General features: G+C 40.4%; 1 long non-coding RNA gene across 2 annotated transcripts in view; it reads right to left on the minus strand.

Annotated features, from left to right (window-relative positions):
* LOC139180865 (uncharacterized) overlaps positions 1-3563 on the minus strand; it is a 29347-nt gene extending 25784 nt beyond the window's left edge. Inside the window, exon 1 of one of the 2 annotated variants that reach the window (XR_011565083.1) lies at positions 2772-3562. This is a non-coding gene — a long non-coding RNA (uncharacterized lncRNA). Of the gene's footprint in view, positions 1-2771 lie in introns of both variants that reach the window. The other variant, XR_011565084.1, reaches the window with a different exon arrangement.
* Between the last annotated feature and the right edge of the window lie 6106 nt (positions 3564-9669).

Consider the following 9669-nt stretch of genomic DNA (forward strand, 5'->3'; position numbering starts at 1 on the left):
TAAGTAACAGTATATGTATTTTTTGTATGTTAATGCACATGTATAATTGAATATGTAGGCATGTACATGAAAGAAAATAAACATCTGCCAGTGTGTAAGTGATTTCCTGAGCAAACTCATGCAACTGAGTGTTGTGTGAACATGTGAATATATGTGAGTTTGTGTTTGTATGAATTCTTGAGTATCTTAGTGAATGAATGGTGGGTATTCGTATATGTGAGCATGTTAATGGGAGAGTGAGAATGGACATGTGTAAAAACAATTTTATGTGAGAGCAGCTATGTATGTGAATAAATCTGTAGCATGTTTGTGTATTTAAGATTATTGAGTGTGTGAGCACATTAACATCAAGTATACGTGTGTGTGTGTGTGTGTGTGTGTGTGTGAGTGAATGTCTCAATGTGTGTGACCATGTAAAACTATATTTGTGATGGAGGATGATAGTGTGTCAGTGTCTGACATAATGTGTGAATGACTTTGTGTATGTGATTATATTTGGCAGATGAATGAACAATCACTGTCATATATGTAAACATGAAGCTTTGAGTACATATGTTTAAGTGTGTCCATGAATTTATGAACATGTGTACGATAAATATGTGTGTTCATGAATGTGAGCATGTTGCTGTGAGACAGGAAATATTTGAGCATCCCCTTGTATGAATAAATATGCATGCAAATTTGTGTGATTTTGTTAATGTGAGTGCATGGGGATGCAAAGAGTCAGATACGACAGGGCGACTAACACTTCACTTCAGCCGTCATTTTGAATGGAAAAAGTCCCACATAACTGTAGTTAGATTTCTCCATGGAATCAAATATGTTTTCATGAGAACTGTCTTTGCTGTCACACCCAAAAGCTATGATTGTTTCCTGTGGGCAGTAAGTGCTGCAGCTGTTGAAAAGCCACCTCCCACTGAATGTGATGTAAATCTGGAAGTTTGTATTGGAAGAGTTAGGTTAGGAAAGAACTCCCAAACTGGATGAAGTGCCTGACCCTTTAGACATGCCTTTCCTGAGAGAACTGATGAACCTATTTGCAGAGAGAGAATATATATATTCCTTTATAAATAAAGGAATGTATGCAACATATATGCAATATATCAAGTGTGGGTATATATATTTAAAATATAAGTTCCCAAACAGGAAGGAAATTCATGGTAAGCTGTGCTCAGTCACTTTGTGCAATTTTTTCCAGTGCAAGCATCAATAAATGGGACTTGCACTAGATAAAGAAAAAAATCATTATAACATATAAAAAAAGAAACCAATTAGTTGTAAAGGTATATGTTTTGGCAAGGTTTATATTCATCATTATGAAAGGTTGTTGCTGAACCACGCAAAGATGCTGGGATTCTTGGCCTCCGAAGGAGAAGAATTCAATCCGGAGCCAGAGAGGAGGCTTGATTGCTCAGAGCTTTTGAGTAATCAAGTTTTATTAAAGTATAAAGGAGATAGAGAAAGCTTCTGACATAGACATCAGAAGGGGGTAGAAAGAGTACCCTGCTTGCTAGTGTTAGCAATAGAGTTATACACTCTCCAATGAATCCAAAGAATGTCTGGAGGTTGTAAAGACCTCACCAGACCTACTCCCATAATTTACATTTTAAGATAACAGAATTAGCCAGAAGTTTTAATCCAGAGACTGTCCTCAGGCAGGATACACTGAAAGTGAAAGTGAAGTCGCTCAGTCCTATCCGACTCTTTGTGACCCCATGGACTGTAGCCTACCAGGCTCCTCTGTCCATGGGATTTTCCAGGCAGTAGTACTGGAGTGGATTGCCATTTCCTTCTCCAGGGGATCTTCCTGACCCAGGTATCGAACCCAGGTCTCCCGCATTGTAGACAGGTGCTTTACCATCTGGGCCACCAGGGAAGTCCTTGTAAAGACCAAACCTACTCCCATAATTTACATTTTAAGATAACAGGATTAGCCAGAAGGTTTAATCCAGAGATTGTCCTCAGGCAGGATACATAATCCTAAGGAATCTAGAGGGGAAAAAGTTTGTCCTTTCTTCCTCCTTGAGAATTCCAGACCCCTCTCTGCTTGGGGACCCTTAGACTTCTTATCAACCTGCCTAGGAAATGACTCAATTACACCAGGGATTACTAAGAGCTATAATTTTATCTAATTGTAATCCCATAGACTTTGTTAGTATGGCTCTGCATTACTGCACATTTAATATGATTGCACTGACCACAAGCATCCTGGCTGTAATACTGGGTGCATGCTATCTCTGGGCATTCCTCAAATAAGACTCAAGAGACAGTGGCTCGATGTGATTAAAGGCACTACTTAATAACAGTGTGTCTGTCTCATTTGATCCTAAGTCAAAACTGGCTCTGAGGGTTTACAAAGCATCTATGAGTCATAAGCTGTATCCAAAGAGTCTGGTTTAGCCAGGATGAATGCTGCTCTAGTAGAAGAGACAGGAGAAGGTCTAGCCTCAGTGGTGGTATCTGGGGTCATGATAGTAGGACTGACCAACCCGAACAGACAACAGCATGGTTCCCATTGTGTCCAATCTGACTTGTGTTATAAGACTCCCTGTTACATGTGTGTGGTACAGTGTCCGGACAGACCTTGTCAACAGTAGTGTACATTACTAGGCCTGGATGAACCACCAATAGACATGAAGTCAACACTGGCAAGTGTAGGAAATTCTCAGGTGAGACGGGGCATAATAATAAGGTATGGCTTAAACTTGGAGGTCACCTTGTACTCAGCTGTAGGGGACCTGACTTGTCCCCGGGTATTCATATGGTGTTACCTGTTGAGGGAATGGTTTAGGTCCACCTTTTGGCTTCCACAGTGTCTTCAGTGGACCAAAGTACATGGATGGCATATAAGGTCACCTCTTTCTCCAGAAAGTGGTGGGTACTTTCTTGGCTTATACTAGATGATGATGAACACGGGCTAAGGATGGTTTCAGAATCATTGGTCCACATCAGGTTCTTATCAGGATCAAGAAGGTGGTGCCTAAGCTCTGGGTTTTCTATAAGGAAGAAAGGAAAGATAAAAGTACCAGGTGAATGTTTCTTTTCTATGCATAGCAGTGCCTGGGTTTCCATGTTAGTAAAAACAATAATTGGGTTGTGTCTGGTGTGGATATATACACAAACAGAGATAGAAATGTCTCTGTGGTTGAGCTCCTCATTTGTTGTAAATTTAAATATTGCTGAGTTATGCCATAAGGACATGAATTTAATATAATTTAAACCATGGGCAGTATTTTTGACCGCTTGAAGGACCACTGCCCTCCACGTTCTCTCACTAACCCTTAAAAGTCCATCATGTTTTTCATGATACCTGCCACTAGAGGATGACAGGAAAGCTAAAAATCCAAGCAATGTTTTCTTGTAATGCCCATACTTACATCACTTTACACTGATGTGGCAACTTTGGGTTGGCTGTATCACTTGTACGGCAGTCCCAAAGGCTGTAAAAGCTATTTTGTTCAGACTGCAGTAACACTAGGAGAAGTTAGTGCCTTGCATGCATAAATTATTGGAAGAACTTGTGCAGAAGGCCAGTAGCACTAAGCTGAGCTCCCCATGCTATATAGCAGCTTCCCACTAGCTATCTACTTTACACGTGTTAATATATATTCATCAATCCTACTCTTTCAATCATCTCACCCTCCCCTTCCCGCTCTGTGTCCATAAGTCCATTCTCTATGTCTGTCTCTATTCCTGCCCTGCAAATAGGTTCATCAGTAGATTCCATATATATGTGTTAATATATTTGTTTTTCTCTTTCTTACTTACTTTACTCTGTATAACAGGTTCTAGGTTCTTCCACATCAGCCTGTTGGTCTTTGACAACCTGGAGTGGTGGGATGTGATGAAGGTAGGAGGGATGCTCAAGAGAGAAGGAATATATGTATACTTATGGCTGATTCTCCTTGTTTTATGGCAGGAATCAATACAACATTATAAAGTAATCATGCTCCATTAAAAATATATTTAATAAAAGAAACAAAGGTGGAATTTAAAACAATGAGTTCTAAAATTTTAAATAAAAAGTAGTTTGGGATTAAACTATACACTCTACTATATATTAGTAGACAATCAACAAAGACCTACCATATAGTACAGTGAACTACTCAACATTTTAATAATAATCTATAAGGAACAAGAATCTGAAAAGGGATATATATATATATATACACACACACACACACAGTTTTATGTAGCTGAATATATACATATACACATATATATAGCTGAATCACTTTGCTGTATATCTGAAGCTAATGCAACATTTTAAATCAATGGTACTTCAATAAAAATATAAATAAGGGGGCCAGTCCCGAGATGGCGGAGGAATAGGATGGGGAGACCACTTTCTTTCCCACAAATTCATCAAAAGATCATTTGAATGCTGAGCAACGTCCACAAAACAACTTTTGAATGCTGGCGGAGGACACCAGGCACCCAGAAAGGCAGCCCATTCCCTTCAAAAGGAGGTAGGACAAAATATAAAAGACAAAAAGAGAGACAAAAGAGTTAGGGACGGAGACCCATCCTGGGGAGGGGGTTGTGAAAGAGGAAAAGTTTCCACACAGCAGTAAACCCTCTCACGGGTGGGTCTGTGGGAAGTTTTGGAATCTCAGAGAGCAAAATAACCAGGAGAAAAAAAAAAACAAAACAAAAACAAAAACAGAAAACACGCCTAACTGCAACTCCCAACAGAGAAGTAGCCCAGATGCTCACATCCACCACCAGTGAGCAGGGGCTGGATAAGGAGGTGCAGGCTGTATGCTTAGGATAAGGACCAGGCCTGAATGCCCTGAGGACCATCTGAGGGAGCTAACATAAGAGAGCAACCGAAACTGTGGGATAGCCAGAGAGAGAGAGAAAAAAAAAAAAAGAGAACTTTCCCGTGAAAGGCTCTAACCTCATGTGCAGCCTGGCCTACTCACAGAACAAAGGACTGAGTGAACACCAAGGAAGAGCTAGCCAGTTGCATACAGGCCCATCCCCACCAATGGAGGCAGAGAGGCAGGCATGCAACAGTCAGAGCTGGAAGGCAAGGGGCAATCTTGGCTCCAGAGACCAGCATCCTCCACCAAACTGTGAGCAGGCTCCCTCTTCTAACCACGTCTTCCTGGGATCCTGGACTGATAACATCTGCCAGGACGGTCACAGCCAGAGATCAGCTCCCCAGAAGAGTTACATGGCACACCTGAGATGGTGCTCTCGTGCCACACCCAGGAAAGCGAGTGGCTGGGACTGGTGAGGTGATTAAGATCCACGGCCCACCTGGAACAGTGTGCTCACCAAGTACCTGGTCGCCTGAGCTGCTCAGACCTGGGAAGGGCACAAAACGCACACCCAATCGAGTCTGTGCCCTTGCAGAGTACCCGAGAAACTAAATCTGAGCAGCTTAGACTTGGGAAGTGCACAAAACGCAGCATCTGCTTTGGACAGTAACCCTGCAGAGCAACCTGGACCCTAAGCAGTGTAGTCCTGGAAAGAACATGTCGCCTTGAGCTATGTCAAACCCAGTGTGATCCATACACTGCAAGCACTCCCCACACAAGCCAGTGATATTTGTTTGTAGTGTTCCTCCCTCCCCAGAACACACCTGAACAAGTGAGCTTATTTATTTAAGTGACTACCTTCACCCCTTGTGTCAGGGCGGAAATTAGATACTGAACAGACTTGAAAACAGAGGAAGCCAAAATAAACAAAGAAGAGGGAACCTCTCTGGAAGTGACAGGTGGAACAGATTTAAAACCCTGTGGTTAGCACTGACTAAGCATTGGAAGGGGCCTATAGACCTTGAGAAGAAGTACAAGCTGAAACAAGAACTATCTGAAACTGAACTGACACCACACTGCCCACAAAAGCTCCAGAGAAATTTCTAGATATATTTTGACTATTATCATTTTTTAATTCTTAAGTTCTTTATTACTCCTTTAATTTTCATTTTTATAACATACTATTACCTTGAAAAAAAAGACCCTATTTTTAAATATATTTTTTTATACTTTTTGTGGTTGCTTTTGTTTTGTACTTTTAATATTGTATTTTTGTGAGACTAACCTCTACTCTAGATTTTTAATCTTTGCTTTTTGGTATTTGTTATCAATTTTGTACCTTTAAGAATCTAATCTTCAGTATCCATTTTCACTTAGGGGTATGATTACTAGCTTGATGGCTCTCTCCCCTTTTGACTCTCCCTTTTCTTCCCCAGGTCACCTCTATCTCCTCCCTCTCCCTTTTCTTCTCTACTTAACTCTGTGACTCTCTCTGGGTGTTCCGGGCTGTGGAGAACATTTAGGGAACTGTTTACTGGCTAGATTGCTCTCTCCCCCTTTGATTCTCCCTCTTCTCCTCCTGGTCACCTCTATCTCCCTCCTCCCTCTTTTCTTCTCCATGTAACTTTGTGAACCTCTCAGGGTGTTGCTCACTATGGAGAATTTTTTCACCATTAACCTAGATGTTTTATCATCTGTGCTGTATGAATGGAGAACTCTTAAGGCTACTGTAAGAATAAGGCTGAAAGCCAAGGCAAGAGGCATAAATCCAAAACTTGAGAACACCAGAGAACTCCAGATTCCATGGAACATTAATAGACAAGAACTCATCCAAAAGCCTCCATAACTACACTGAAACCAAGCTCCACCCAAGAGCCAACAAGTTCCAGAGCAAGACATACCATGCTAATTCTCCAGCAATGCAGGAACACAGCCCTGAGCATTAAAAGACAGGCTGCCCAAACCCATGCCAAACCCACAGACACTCTAGAACTCACTATTGGAGACTTCACTGCATTCCAGAGAAAAGAAATACAGCTCTGCCTACCAGAACACAGACGCAAGCTCCCCTAACCAGGAAACCTTGACAAGCCACTCGTCCAACCCCACCCACAGAGAGCAAGCTGCAATATAAAGAGGAACCACAAACTTCCAGGCTACAGAAAGGCCACCTCAAACACAGCAATCTAAACAAAATGAAAAGGCAGAGAAAGATTCAGCAGGTAAAGGAACATGATAAATGCCTACCAAACCAAACAAAAGAGGAGGAGATAGGGAGTTCTTTTACCTGAAAAAGAATTCAGAACAATGATAATAAAGATGATCCAAAATCTTGAAAACAAAATGGAGTTACAGATAAATAGACTAGGGACAAGGATTGAGAAGATGCAAGAAATGTTTAACAAGGACCTAGAAGAAATAAAAGAGAGTCAATCAATAATGAATAATGCAATAACTGAGATCAAAAGCACTCTAGAGGGAAGCAGCGTAGAATAACTGAGGCAGAAAACAGGATAAGTTAGGTGGAAAATAGAATGGTAGAAATAAATGAAGCAGAGAGGAAAAAAGAAAAAATTAAAAGAAATGAGGAAAATCTCAGAACCTCTGGGACAATGTTAAACACACCAACATTTGAATCATAGGAACCCCAGAGGAAGAAAACAAAAAGAAAGGCCATGAGAAAATACTTGAGATAACAGTTGAAAACTTCCCTAAAATGGATAAGGAAATATTCACTCAGGTCCAAGAAATCCAGAGAGCCCCAAATAGGATAAACCAAAGGGGAAACACCCCAAGACACATATTAATCAAATTAACAAAAATCAAACGCAAAGGGCAAATATTAAAAGCAGCAAGGGAAAAGCAAAAAATAACACACAAGGAGATCCCCATAAGGATAACAGCTGATCTGATAACAGCTGAACAGAAACTCTTCAGACCAGGAGGGAATGGCAGGCCATACTTAAAGTGATAAAAGAGAAAAACCTACAAACCAGACTAGTATACCCAGGAAGAATCTCATTCAGATATTAAGGAGAAACCAAAACTTTACAGACAAGCAAAAGCTGAGAGAATTCAGCACCACCAACCAGCTCTTCAACAAATATAAAGGATCTTCTCTAGACAGGAAACACAGAAAAGGTTTATAAACTCTAACCCAAAACAACAAAGTAAATGGCAACGGGATCATACTTATCAATAATTACCTTAAATGTAAATGGGTTGAATGCCCAACCAAAAGACAAAGTTTGGCTGAATGGGTACAAAAACAAGACCCCTATATATGAGGTCTACAAGAGACCCACCTCAAAACAAGGGACACAGAGAGACTGAAAGTAAAGGGCTGGGAAAAGATATTACACATAAATAGAGACCAAAAGAGAGCAAGAGTAGCAATATTCATATAAGATAAAATAGACTTTGAAATAAAGGCCATGAAAAGAGACAAAGAAAGACACTACATAATGATCAAAGGATCAATCCAAGAAGAAGATATGACAATTATAAACATATATGCACCCAACATAGGAGCACCACAATATGTAAGGCAAATGCTAACAAGTATGAAAGTGGCTCAGATCATGAACTCCTTATTGCCAAATTCAGACTTAAATTGAAGAAAGTAGGGAAAACCACTAGACCATTCAGGTATGACCTAAATCAAATCCCTTATGATTATACAGTGGAAGTGAGAAATAGATTTAAAGGACTAGATCTGATAGATAGAGTGCCTGATGAACTATGGAATGAGGTTCGTGACATTGTACAGGAGACAGGGATCAAGACCATCCCCATGGAAAAGAAATGCAAAAAAGCAAAATGGCTGTCTGAGGAGGCCTTACAAATAGCTGTGAAAAGAAGAGAAGTGAAAAGCAAAGGAGAAAAGGAAAAATATAAACATCTGAACGCAAAGTTCCAAAGAACAGCAAGAAGAGATAAGAAAGCCTTCCTCAGCGATCAATGCAAAGAAATAGAGGAAAACAACAGAATGGGAAAAACTAGAGATCTCTTCAAGAAAATTAGAGATACCAAGGGAATATTTCATGCAAAGATGGGCACAATAAAGGACAGAAATGGTATGGACCTAACAGAAGCAGAAGATATTAAGAAGAGGTGGCAGGAATACACAGAAGAACTGTACAAAAAAGATCTTCACGACCAAGATAATCACGATGGTGTGATCACTCACCTAGAGCCAGACATCCTGGAATGTGAAGTCAAGTGGGCCTTAGAAAGCATCACTATGAACAAAGCTAGTGGAGGTGATGGCATTCCAGTTGAGCTATTTCAAATCCTGAAAGATGATGCTGTGAAAGTGCTGCACTCAATATGCCATCAAATTTGGAAAACTCAGCAGTGGCCACAGGAGTGGAAAAGGTCCATTTTCATTCCAATCCCAAAGAAAGGCAATGCCAAAGAATGCTCAAACTACCGCACAATTGCACTCATCTCACAAGCTAGTAAAGTAATGCTCAAAATTCTCCAAGCCAGGCTTCAGCAATACGTGAACCATGGGCTTCCAGATGTTCAAGCCCGTTTTAGAAAAGGCAGAGGAACCAGAGATCAAATTGCCAACATCTGCTGGATCATCGAAAAAGCAAGAGAGTTCCAGAAAAACATGTATATTACCATATGTGAATTAGATCACCAATCCAAGTTCAATGCATGAAACGGGGTACTAAAAGCCAGTGCACTGGTACAACCCTGAGGGATGGGATGGGGAGGGAGGTGGGAAGGGGCTTGGGATCGGGGACATATGTACACCCATGGCTGAATTCATGTCAATATATGGCAAAAACCACTACAATATTGTAAAGTAATTAGCCTCCAATTAAATAAATTAATAAAAAATATATATTTAAGTAATATAAAATGCAATTAAAAGTATAAAATATTCAGTATT

Source organism: Bos indicus, chromosome X (assembly GCF_029378745.1).
Source record: "Bos indicus isolate NIAB-ARS_2022 breed Sahiwal x Tharparkar chromosome X, NIAB-ARS_B.indTharparkar_mat_pri_1.0, whole genome shotgun sequence".
Classification (NCBI taxonomy): domain Eukaryota; kingdom Metazoa; phylum Chordata; class Mammalia; order Artiodactyla; family Bovidae; genus Bos; species Bos indicus.